A 13,549-nucleotide genomic window follows, 5' to 3' on the forward strand; every position below is an offset into this window, starting at 1 on the left:
GCCTGCCTTGGCCTTCCAAAATGCTTTGATTACAGGCATGAGCCACTGCCCCCGGCCTAGTTATTTTTTTTTCCTTCTTCCTTTTCTCCTTCTGCTGGTTTAAAAATTATAGAAACTATTTCTAATCTCTTAGTGGTTATCCTTGTGATTTTTCCACGTGTATTCAATGTAAAAAAGACTTAAAAAATTCAGAGTTAATACCTACAGTAGTTATTAGGCAGAATACCCTCCTTGAAAATACAAAAATACTAATTACCACCTTCCTGATACATATGCTATTATTGGACAATATTTCAGTTCTGTCTTTTTTAAATTCTATAAAATATATAATATTATTTGTGCTTCATGAAAACTATGTTTGTTTGGATTCACCCATGTGTGTGGCAGCGAGCCTGCAAGATAGCTCCCAGTATCCCCCGGTATTCAGATCCCTGTACAGTCCCCTCCCACACTGCGCCAGCGTTGGTCTGTATGACGAGCGAAATATGGCAGAAGTAACGCTACGTCACTTCCAATACCAGATGATAAAAGGCACCACCGCCTCTCTCTCTCTCTGCCTCTCGCTCTCTCTGATTGCTTCTTCTGAGTCAAGGTACGTAGTTGCCATGTCTTAAGGATACTCAGGCACCCCTGTGGAGAGGCCCATCTGGGGGGCTCACTCCAAAAGGCTGCTAGGAAATACGTCCTGCTGTGAACCATGTAAGTGAGCTTGGAAACTGAAAGATCTTGAGCCAGAACAACCCAGTGAAGATTCTCCCTGATTCCAGACCCTCAGAAACTGTGTGAAATATCAAACGTTTGCTGTTTCAGGCTGCTGAGTTTGGAAGTAATTTACTATGCAGCAATGGATAACGAATTTACAACGTATGTACTGATTTGCTCACCATTGTTTTTGAATGTTAGTCATCCTTCAAGCCATTTTCTTTATTCCTGAAGAACAGCTTTCAAAATTTTCTTTAAAGAAGATCTGTTAGATAGAAACTCTGTTTTTGTTTATTTGGAAATGTTTTCATTTCACCTTTGTGACAAGAGACCCTAAGGCGATCCCCAATCATTCCAACCTTCTAGTGTTCAAGGCTTTGAGTAATCTCTTTCCTTTCAATACTGTCAGGAGCTGCAACATGCTTCTAACCAGCAGAATGTTGCAAGAGTGATGGGATAGCTCTCACATGATGGTGTTACAGATATAAAACTCAATCTTGCAGGCTGGAGCTAGAGAATTTTCTCCCTTGCCAGCTTGAGAAAGCAAGCTGCTATGTCATGAGACAGACTACGGAGAGAAGCACGGGACAGGGAAGTATGAGAAGCCTCTAGCAGCTGACAGCCGCCCCGGCCAGAAGCCAGCAAGATGGGAACCCACTTCTTCTGCCACAAGGAGATGAATTCTGCCAGCAACCTGAGGGAGTCTGGAGGCAGATCCTTCCCCAGTCAGTTCCCTTATCAGACCACAACCTTAGCCAGCACCTAGGCTGTAGCTTGGTGTGACGCTGAAGCAAAGCATTCAGCTAAGCTGTGCCAGACCTCTGAGCTAAAGAAACCATGACCTAATCAATGTGTGTTGCTTTAAGCTGCTGGGTCTGAGATCATTTGTAACACAGCAATAGAACACTAACACAATCCTATCCTTGAAAGGCAATTTGCCTATGTACACTATTCTAGGCTGATAATTATTTTTGCTTTGCACTTTTAAGATGTTATTCCACTGCTATCTGGCTTCTGTGGTTGCTGTTGAGAAGTCTGCTGCCTATATCATCATTCCTTTATAGATGTCCTGTCTTTCTTCTCTGCCTGTTTTTATTTTCTTCTTTTTGTGTTTGCCGATTTGGGTTTCATCACAAGTCTGAAACACAACATAGAACTGATAGTTGTGGGTTTCATCAAACTTGAAAGTCCTTTACATATGGGTTCATCCTTTTCATTGTTATGAAAAACTCTAAGCCATTATCTCTTCAAATATGGCCTGTTATCTATTCTCCCCATTTTCTCTTTCTGAGACTGTGACTAGAAGCAAGTTAGACATCCTCATTCTGTTCTCCATATCACTTAACTGCTCTTTCATATTTTCCACTTCCGTGTTTCTCTGTGCCACATTCCGGGTAATTGTTTCAGGTTTGTTTTCCATTTGCTGACTTCCTTTTTAACTGTGTTTATTTGCTGCTTACTCCATTCATTTACTTTTGTGTTTCAACGGCTATATTATTAATTTCTAAAGGTTCTATCTGGTTCTTTTTGAAGTTGCCGGGTAATTTGTATTATTCTTTGTTGCTTGCTCATTTTGTGTCCTCATCTCTCATTTCCTTCAACATTTCTTACAGTTATTTTATATTCTGTATCTGATTACTCCAAACTCTTCAATCCTTGGGGGTCAAAATCTACTTTTTGTTTCTGTGCCTCTCAATCACAGTGACTGGTTTTTTCCTGTGTTTGCTGATGTATTTGATTGTGAGCTCATATTTGCTAGAGTTTAATCTGGGAAATTGGCAGTCCGAAAATGGGACACTTACTTTCAGAGAGGATTTATTTTGCTTTTTTGTGGAGGCTAGGGGCAGCAGATGCCAACCTGAGATCACTTTAGCCCCTCTCAAGGGTTCTTGGCTTCATGCAGGTAGTCTCAGGCTTGGTTTCCCAACCTTGCTGGGCCCAATGCTGATTAGCCTACAGAATGCAGTAATGTCAACAAGTGTTCATTCTAAGAGCAACTATGGCTTAAATTCTGGCTATGCTTCACTCTAGTGCTAGTTTTTGTTTTGTTTTGCTTTGTTTTGTTTGTTTCATTTTGTTTGAGATACAGTCTCACTGTGTCACTGAGACTGGAGTACAGTGGCAGGATCTCAGTTCATCGCAGCCTCTGCCTCCTGGGTTCAAGTGACCCTACCGCCTCAGCCTCCCTAGTAGCTGGGACTATAAGCATGCACCACCATGCCTGGCTAATTTTTGTATTTTCAGTAGAGACAGGGTTTCACCATGTTGGCCAGGCTGGGTCTTGAACTCCTGACCTCAAGTGATCCCCCTGCCTCAGCCTCCTGAGGTGTTGGGATTACAGGCATGAGCCACCACACCCGGCCCAGTGCTAGTTTTATCTCATGGGTTTTTTGGTTTTGTTTTGTCGTTTCGATAGTAACTGGCATGGGGAGAGTAATGATGACTGACGATTGGATGATTTTCATTCCTTCTTTAAACCAAGTCATGTAAACAACAAACCTGGGACTAATTATTTTATAGTGGAAAGTCCCCTTATGACTCAGACAGTCATATCTTCAAAGTATGAAATAAAGTAAGCTTTGAGAACCTGCTATTTGTAAAACGCCTCCCTCCTTCTCTCCTTTCTTTCTCCAGTTTACTGCTACTTCCTAGACCAAGCCCCACCTACAAATTACACCTGCTCCTCGCTCAGCCAGTGGGGAGACTGGACTCAAAATGTGGAAGGAAGGTGAAACTACACAGTAAAGCCTTCAAATCTTAGGGGCCATGGTGTGAATATCCATGTGAGGTGACAGAGGGAAGGACAAATGGACCAGGCTTCCCACAGTGGCCCCTTGACCAGCTCTAGCCGGAAGAGAATTGCAGTGCTGGCAATAGGGCTCCTCCTGCCCCTGGGAATAGGAAAAGCAAAAGCCAAGGGCTCCTAGCCACCAGACACAATGGGCAGCAGTTCAGGTCACTGCTGTGCCTTCCCTCAAATCCCAACAATCACCTCCATAGGTGCTCAGATTCAAATCCACGCCACAAGCAAAAGCCAAGCTTGTAAAAAGGCCTGTACTACTCTGGGTGCTGCAAAGGATAAGTAAGTGAACAAGACACAGCCTCAGCGACCAAGGAGAGGTAAGGTTCGGTGGCAAAGGGCTCTGATCCATCAGTAAATATGAAGAGAACTTCCCGAGAGGTAGAGATGCCATATACAACAATAGTCCAGAAAGACAGAAAGAAGGGGAGCAGAGAGCTCACTCAACAGGGAGCCAGGGAAGTTTCCATGGAGGAGCTGACATTCCAGCTGAACCTTGAGAGCAGGGTAGGATTTTCATAGACAGGGGGAGGGAGAGAGAAGAGGAAAGGCATTCTGGCAGAGAAGATAGCATGAGCAAAGGCAGTGAGAGGGGAAACAGAAAGTAAGAATAACAAATGGGATTCAGTTCAAGTTCAAGGTCAGTTCAAGTTGAGCCTTAAGGCATTTCATTCAGTAGTAGCTATCCAAAGTGGCTTTCCCAAATGAGGTCCAACAGGAGATGGCCTTCATCCACCAGTAATATCTGCACAGCCTAGGAGGGAGCTGTGACAGCCACCTACCAAGTATCTGCCATTTCTAGTGTAAGATACCTTCCAAAACAGTGAACAACCCAGTTGGAGTAAGGCATGACGGGGTGGGTGGTGAGAATTCAGAGAAGACGGTTGGAATCAGATTGCAGAGGCTCTCGCGTGCCAAGCTAAAGAGTTAAGACCTGTCTTTGTATTCTAAAGAAAACATTTCTGATCAAGTTACAGTGTGAAAAGAAATACTGTTCACAAATCTGAAAAGTGACCAATTCTCTACTCCTCTAAGCTACTGTCCTAACCTGGGCTACACCAGCCACACCTCAGCATGGGCCCCTTTGGAGTGGGCAGGGAAGCTTAAATCCATTTTTAAAAATTTCATCAGTGGTACTGTTGGCACTGCTATGTATGGCCAAGTACATACTCAGAGTCTTTGAAGGGACACAGAATCCCTTTGTCTCACTGCTGCTCCCAGCTTGGCCTCCCTTCTGTCTCATGTACCACCCCTCCACGCCTCCCACCCTCCCAGTGACCACACATTCCTTTCTCCCTCCTTCCAGGGAGGAAGCTGGGTTGCTGGGGGCTGACTGGGGCAGGAGGTTAAGAGGCTTGGCAGTAATAAATCTCATTTCTGGGTGAGAGAGTCTAAGGAGTAGATGGAAGAGAGGGGAGGAGTCACTGTGGGAGGGTGACACAAGGCTGAAGTGAGTGGAGACTGGAGAGGGCACAGGAACAGGGCGTGCACCGCCACGTGTACTGGGCCCTGGACCTTTGCCTGGGGGCCTGAGGACCTGGCTTGCTGGCACAGGGCACCTGAGAAATCATCACTGCTGGCGTGGGGGGCTCCCTGGCTGCCTCACCCTCCTTATCCCCAACTCTTCCCCTCTAGATGTTTGGACCACTCTCCCCATCTGGAGAATGGAACCAATCACACGTTGCTGCCTCCTCTAGAGTGTATAATGAGAACGAACTTCATTTCTGCTCATTTTTCCTCTCCTTTTCATGCCCTCGTTTATCTCCGCACTGGCAAGCAGCTGAGGTTTCGGGTAGCAGCAGCACTTCCATGTTAATTTTCCTCTCTGTTCCTCCTGCTTGGTTGCTGGCTGCATGTGCAGGAGAAAGCAATCAGAAGAGTTTCTCAGGCAATTATCTTCCCATACTGAGTCACATAATTTCACTTAATTGCTGGGTAAAAACTGTTCAGAAAGAGAAGCCACTAGTTGATGATATAGCAACATGCTCTATTATTTTTGATTCCATGCGGCAGTGAGGTAGATCAGAATACCCAGTTCCATTGTGAAAATAACTCAGAAACAACCTCCCTTGAAAATGCAGAGGCTCCAAATTACAGTGAAACTTTATTATCTCACCCTCATCTCTCCCTTCCCCTGCTCCCGAAGCTTCCCTCGCCTCCCCTGGCATCCCACCTGCTTCCCTTCCTGCAGGCTCAGCCCAAGGATGACAAGCCCTGAGGGGTCACCAAGCCTGGATCTTAGCTGGATGCCCCAGAGAAAGATGAGGTCTCACTTCAGACAGGACATCCCAAAATGAGGTCTTTTAGGTGGTTGCAGAATGCCTGGGCCCCACAGTTCAGTCTAACTGGTTACCCTAGACTATTATTATATGCCAAGCGATACGATTTAGCCTATGATGCATCTAGATCTTTGCAACCAGGAAGTCTATGAAAAAAAGATTCAACTGTGTGTATATTGAGTATATCCAAAATGTGAGGTCTACCAGATGGAGTTAGCATCACAGAATTCATTACAGTGGGTTACCATAATTGGGCTCCTGCTTTTTATTTGTGAAGATTGGGGCCCAGAGAGAGATGATGTACCTGATTCATCCAGTTATTCAAGGGCAGGGCAGGGCTCAGAACACACGCCTCCCACTCCTGCCTGCTGTTTTGATGTGCTGGGATTGGGGGGTGGGCAGGACAGGCCTGGCAGAGCGGCAGCCAGGAAGAACAGAGGCAAGGAAGGCTGAGCAATGCCAAAGGGAAGTGGGACAGCCCGGCTGGAGCCAGGGAAGAAGTCGAGGCCCTGCAGGAATGGGGTGGCCAGGGAAATGAGAACACAGGGGGGAAGCCACTGAGCCTCCTTAGATTGAAAGATGACCTTGGACTGGAGATGGGAGGGGACAGTGCTGGCTTCAGCGAAGGTGAGGGATGGAATCATGTTTAGAATGGACCTTCCGGAGGCATGGGACCCAACTGCTCACTCTCTCACACAGGGGAGCAGACAGGTGATGAGAACAGGTCCTTGCCGTTATCCCCCAGTGATGTGGTGAGTTTGGTGCAGGTGGCTATTGCTGCGGCATGGATCTGGATTGCGTAAGGTCAGGCTAAGAATGAAAGCAGGGAAGCCCCGGACTAAAAATTATCACAGACAAACTGGTCAGAGGTACTAGGAGAGAGGTGGAATCTTTATATTCCTAAGACCTTAACAAGTCTTACCATCTGAGAGGAAAATAGGGGGAGAGTTTTCTGATCTATTTGTGCTAAGTGAGACCTTTTGGAGACAAGGGACTTGCCCCCAAGGCTTTTTAAGGCCTCCTTAGCCCTCTGTTTCCATGAAAGGGCCAAGCACGGACACGATCAGCCTCACCATCAGTTCTCTATTCTCCACGCTCATGAAAGGGACCTGGGGGAGTGGTCAGTACAAACCAGCAGAGAACGACCAAACCCTGGGCTTGGCTTTGGAATGCGTTTTACTTTGATGGGAATTTAAGCCTCATAATGCTTAATGAGACAAATGATGAAGACTCCCAGAGAGGCCTCAGTGCTAGAGGCTGGTGTTCTCCTTGATCTTCCTTGGCGCCTCACCCCAGCCCCAGACCCATGCCTCCCTGCTTCCCATCCATGCTGGGACATCCGGGTGCCCTTGGCATCCAACCAAACTACCTCCCCACTCACACACAGCTGCGCTTTTCCTCTCCAGACTGCCTATCCTCCTTCTGCTTCCCGTCTCAGATGCTTTGGCTGAACTTGTCTTGCAGGATTAAAAAGAAAATGAAGGACAAAAGGACAGTCATCATCCACTTGGGGGATGTATGTCTAGCAGAGCTCCAGGAGGGCCTTCCCAGGGTCCCTCCTGGCTGAGCCCGGCACCCCTCACTCCCTCTCCATATCAGGACTGCTTTCTCCCCTCACCTTGGGTCCCATGTGACCACCAACTTGGAAACGAGGGTAAGGACCACACTCAGCCTCACATCCCCAACTTTGTGACCTAAATATTCTACTGTCAAAGCTCCCAAGCCACAGGGTCCCAGTGCCATAGACCAGGTTCATCCTCTGTTTCTGTAAGTCTCACTCTGTTGCCAGGCTGGAGTGCAGTGGCACAGTGGCGTAATCTCAGCTCATTGCAACCTCTGCCTCCCAGGTTCAAGTGATTCTCTTGCCTCATCCTCCCAAGTAGCTGGGACTACAGGTGCGAGCCACCATGCCCAGATAATTTTTGTATTTTTAGTAGAGGCGGGGTTTCACCATATTGGCCAGGGTGGTCTTGAACTCCTGACCTCAGGTAATCCACCTGCCTCAGCCTCCCAAAGTGCTGGAATTACAGACATGAGCTACTGCACCCAGCTGATTCTGCTTCATTTTCAGCCCCTTCTGGGAGGCTGCTCAAAAGCCCGTTTACTCATGTAGCTATGAGATACAGCTCCCGTCTCCTAGCCACTGTGTAAGACTCTCGCCCCAAGCCAGTGTGTCACAACCCTGGGTCCAGCCACACCCAGTTTGGCAGGACACTGTGGAGCCACTGGCTGGGGACATGAATCTCCTGGGGAGAGAGGTCCAGGGTTGGAGCTCCTTGTGCCTTTACAAAGCCCACTCTGACTCACACTGCACACTTCCTAGGCAGCGGCCTTGAACCAGAAGGCTGGGCACAGAGATCAGCCCACATCATAGGAGCTCTTCTATGGATGCCACAGAAGAAACTAAGAGGAATTAAACATTCTGAGATGAAGACCCACACTGAGGCCCAGTCTTGGGGTCTGTATTGGATACAAGAGGTCATAATTACAATCATGACAAATTATACAGGTCAGGCACTATTCTTAGTGCTTTAAATATTTATTCTCACTTAATCCTTAATGGTAACTCTGACAATGGCAACTCTGACAATGTGCACATATGGCCCTTTCATGAAATCCAAGACTAAGGAGGCCTTAAAAGCCTTCGGCGCCAGTCCCTTGTCTCCAAAAGCTCTTCCTCAGCACAGATAAATCAGACTCCCTCCCCCTATTTTCCTCCCAAACAATAAGACTTGCTAAGGTCTTAGGAATATAAAGATTCCACCTCTCTCCCAATACATCTGACCAATTTGTGATAATTTTTAGTCTGCGGTTCCCTGTTTTCATCCTTAGTCTCGTCGTATGCTACTCAGATCCATGCCACAGCAATAGCTACCTGCGGTACCTACTGCACCAAACTCACCCTCGCTGTGCAGCTGGGGTCACGGGAAAGGCTTGTTCTCATCACCTGTTTGCTCCCCTGTGTGAGAAAGTGAAGAGCTGAGCTTCATGTCTGCGGAAGGCGTTTTGTTATCATAAAACCCATTTTACAGGGAAAGAAACTGAGGCAGGGAAAGAGAGGTCCCCTGGTGAGTGAGTGCAGGATTCCGAGCTTCAACACTGCTCTGTGTGCCTGGCTGTTGGTGGAGGGCGGGGTTGGCCTCCATCCCAGAGCCAGCCCCAAACTCCAGCCCTCGGGCTCCACCTCACAGGGAGGGATGACATCCACTTGGGGGCAGAGATCCATGGTGGGCCATCCGCACTGTGGCTCTTTGAAGGACCCACCTTCCTTAGGTAGCTGCCACCCTGTTTTCTCATTCCCATCCCAGTCCAGCAGGCTGAGGCTGCAGATGCGGCTACCTGGAAGCGTCTAACGAGCTCTGCGCAGAGAGCCGCAAACTAGGGGCTCCTCCCTCTAGATGAAAATTTATCAACCAAGTTCCCAGCATGTCTGGCTTCATACATATTCATGCACAAGAGAGAAAGCAGAATGTACAACCTTCCAACTCACACCTGAGAGAGAATCAATATTTCCTTGTTGGACAGAGAGCTGTTTACTTGGGTGGGGGATTTTTAAAAACAGGCGACAGAACCCTGCATCTGATCAGGCCGAGGGTGAGAGCAGGCAGTGCAGAATCAGTGCAGAATCAGCCAGTCCATTCTCCTGTCTACTTTCCAAGTCTATGATCAAGATCAAGTAAGATAAGACATGTGAAGGTTCTTTGTAAACTGTAAAACACCCTGATAACAATATGTAACATTCACAAGGCGCTCATGCCATGCCAAGCATTGTTCTAAATGGTTTACGTATTTAACTCACTCTACCCTTACAACAGTTCTAGGAAACAGCTATTATTGTGATCATTCCCATTACACAGATGGGCAGACTTTGGCCAGAAAGGTTAAGTAACCTGCCCCAAATCCCAGAGCTAGAAAGTAACAGAGCCCAGATCCAATTCCAAGCAACCTGGCTCCAGGGTCCTTGCTCTGAGCACTCAGCTCTCCCTCCTCTCTGCCACTAGTGGCTTTGTGGCCTCAGGAGCGTTACTTGGCTTCTCAGAGTCTTGGCTTCTGCAACTGCAAAATAGGAATCATAGCATGCATCTCGGCAGCAGTGAGGGTCCGATGAGGTGGCCTCTGTGTCCACATTAGTCCCCTCTTCTGTGGGTGGCATCTCCTTTTGGAAGGTAGCCTGCTCCACCCCCACTCTAACCCTGCTGGTCTGTGGGAACCCGCCAATTGTGGCTCCTCCATTGTAGCTAAAAGACCTGGTAAGAAAGACCTCATCTGCCAGATGCAGGGAGGAGTCTGTCTGGGAAGAAGTTGGCCAGCAGCTGACAGGTACAGAGCTGGCATGGGAGAGAGGCAGGGAGGAGGGGCCAGGAGAGCTTCCTAGCCAGGCCTCAAGCCCCTGTGTTCCCAAACCAGAGGACCCCACCCTTCCTGAGGCTGGCTCTGTGAACTGATGCCCCTGCTTCACCTAAACTAGATGGGGTTCTGCTGCTGGCATTTGCAATGAAAAGAGACAGCCTGTGTATGGAGCTGAGCACAGTGCCTGGCGAATAGTAACTGCTGGTTAAGCATCACCTGTCAGTAACATTACTATATCGCTCCCCAACTCTGTCCTTGGCTTCTTCCTTCATTTCTACCTTTTCCAGCAAAATGGGAAGAGAAACAGAGATGGGGCTAGGGAGAGGGCCCCAGTTACCTCCTCCCCCTTCCCTTCCCTTCCTTCCTCCTAGCATTGTCTTCTAACCACTGGAAGGCTCCAGGGTCCCCGTGTGGTCACAGGGTATGGTGGGGCCTTGGCCCACAGCTGACACCGGCTCCCAGCTACTGCCTTTTTCTGCCTCAAGACAAACAGCCTATGTCATCCAGAGCTGCAGATGGGTAGCCCAAGGAGGGCACATCCGGCTGGGACAGCCGGAGCATGGGACACATATTCCCAGGCCCAAACAGAGGGTGCCCCCACAAGAGACACGGAAGTAAGACGGACAGAGGACATGAGGCAGCAGAAGAGGAGAGAAAGCCCGGAGGAGGAGAAACTGAACAGGGGATGCCCCAGAAGAAGTGGGAGAGGCAGGCAAAGGAAATAGAAAGCAAAAGGCTTCAAGATGGGAGAGGCTGGCCCAGGGGCCAAGTCCCCGCAGAAACTGAGCTAGAAAATGGGAAGGAGGGGCACAGGTGGTGAAGCCAGGAGAGGTGGAGGCTGCTGAGAGAAGAGAATTGGCTTTGGAGAAAGCATCGAGCAAGCCCTCAAGTCATCCTCCTCCCTGTGAGGCCTCCACCATGCCCTGCGTCCCGCACTCACACAGATGCACCAAAAAACAGACAGGAAAATGCACCAGGGCAGGATCTAAGAAGGAAAAGCCAAAAGACAGCTGCTGTTCCTGGGAGCAAACATCTCATGCCCTTCCCTGGCTGCAGGGCCACTTCCCAGAAGACACAGTGTCTCTGCTGGACAGAGGCCAGGGGCCTGCGGCTATCCCAGACTGGGGCCCAGCTCCTCCTCTGGTCACCATGCCCAATCTTCTTCCTTCACCAAGGTCATTCAAGGAGAAGCCACTGCCTTCCACAAAGGGCCCCTTCAGGGTATCTCTCTAGAAGGGTTGGGCCCTGAGGAACACAGGCAGGGCCAAATGTACTTCTACAAAACAAAAGTGCTATTCCTAAGATGACCCTGTTCCTCCTGCCTCCTTGGGTTGAGGAGGTCAGGGCAAGATGTATCAAGACAGGGATTCTTGTCCCTCAGCCCTGTGCCCTTCAGTGTATCTGTGACAGTAAAGAGAGAAAGAGGAGCTGCTGTGTCTTACATGTTACATATTCCTATTCCCTGCCCATGTTAGCCAAAGGGGATGATGATGATGATGTGATGGTGTTAATAACACCAAACACTTATAAGACACCTTATTCACCAGACAACATTACCAGCATTAGCTCAAAGAAACATCACAACTCCATGAGATGTTGGTTATTACTGTCATTTTACAGATTAGAAAAGAAGAGGTTCAGGCTCATGCTATTGCCCAAGACCCAACAGCTAACAAAAGCATGCCTGGAACTGTCACTAATTCTGCTGATTCTCTGCTCCTTCCACTCGTTCTTGCTGCCTCCCTGGCACATATGGAAACGGACAGGGACTAAGGGAAATACAGTTGGAGGCCCCAGTTTATTCCTAAAATGCAAAGATGGTTCAACATATGAAAATCAATCAATATACCACATTAACAAAACAGGAAAAAACCACGTGATCATCTCAACTGATGCATAAAAAGCATTTGACAGCAACACTCTCCAGTGAGGAAAACATTCAACAAATTAGGAATAGAAGCAAACTACCTCAACATCATACAAGGCTTATGTTAATAAAACAAACCCGTAGCAAACATTATACTCAATGGTGAAAGACTTACAGCTTTTCCTCTAGCATCAGGAACAAGGCAAGGATGTCCTCTTTCACCATTCCTGTTTAACACAGTGCTGGAAGTCCTAGCCAGAGCAATTATGCAAAATAAACAAATCAGTAAAAGGCATCCAAATTGGAAAGGAAAAGGTAAAGTGATCTCTGTTCACAGACGGTATCATCTTATACGTAGAAAATCCTAAAGATTACACATAAAAGCTGTAAGAACTAGTAAATTCTGCAATGTAGCAGGATACAAGGTTGACACACAAAATACAATTGCATTTCTATACATTAACAATAAAAAATCTGAAGAGGAAACTAAAAAACAACTTCATATCATAATATCAAAAGGAATAAAATATTTAGAAATTAACCAAGAAAGAAAGAAACTCATACAATAGAAACATTTCTCAAAGAAATTAAAGAAGATATAAACAAATGGAAAAAATAGTCCATGTTTGTAGATCGAAAGACCAAATTTTTAAATAAATTAATACTACTCAAAATTATCTACAGATTTAATGCAATCCCTATCAAAATCTCAATGACTTTTTTTGTAGAAATAGAAAAATCTATGCTAAAATTCATATGGAATCTCAAGGGAACTTGGATAGCAAAAAATATCCTGAAAAAGAACAAAGCGGAAGGACTCATGCTTCCTGATTTCAAATTTTACTACAAGGCTGAAGTATCAAAACAGTGTGTGACATAAGAACAGAGATATTTCACTCACTCAATAGAGTAGGGTAAAGTCCAGAAATAACCCTCACATACATGGTCAAAATGTTTCTGACTTGGGTGCCAAGACCATTCAATGGGGGAAAGACAGTCTCTTCAACAAATAGTGCCAGGAAAACCAGATGTATACATGCCAAAGAATAAACTTACTTAACACCATACACAAAATTTAACCAACCTGGATCCATGACCTACAAGTAAGACCTAAAACTTAAAACTCTGAGAAGAAAACACAGCAAAAGCTTTATGACATTGGATCTGGCCATGGTTTCTTAAATAAAGGCACAAGCAACAAAAGGAAAAAAATGGACAAACTGGACTTTACAAAAATTTAAAACTTTTGTGCATCAAAAGACACTATCAACAGAATAAAAATACCACAGAATGCGAGCAAATATTTTCAAATCATATATCTGATAAGGAATTAAGAGAGACCTCCTAAAACTCAACAACCACAAAAAAGCAAACAATCCAATTCAAAAATGAGCAAATAACTTGAACTAACATTTCTCCAAAGAAGATACACAAATGGCCAATCAGCACATGAAAAGATGCACAACCTCACTAATAATTAGGAAAATGCAAATAAAAACTACCATGAGATACCACCTCACATCCATTAGGATGGCTACCTATTAAAAAAAA

The 13,549-nt window shown here is 46.5% G+C and overlaps 1 protein-coding gene across 7 annotated transcripts in view; it reads right to left on the reverse strand.

Annotated features, from left to right (window-relative positions):
* FXYD6 (FXYD domain containing ion transport regulator 6) overlaps positions 1-13,549 on the reverse strand; it is a 39,682-nt gene that overhangs the window by 13,385 nt on the left and 12,748 nt on the right. The gene's annotated exons all lie outside the window — the stretch shown is intronic.

The sequence above is a fragment of the Cebus imitator genome, unplaced genomic scaffold (assembly GCF_001604975.1).
Source record: "Cebus imitator isolate Cc_AM_T3 unplaced genomic scaffold, Cebus_imitator-1.0 Scaffold28, whole genome shotgun sequence".
Taxonomy (NCBI): domain Eukaryota; kingdom Metazoa; phylum Chordata; class Mammalia; order Primates; family Cebidae; genus Cebus; species Cebus imitator.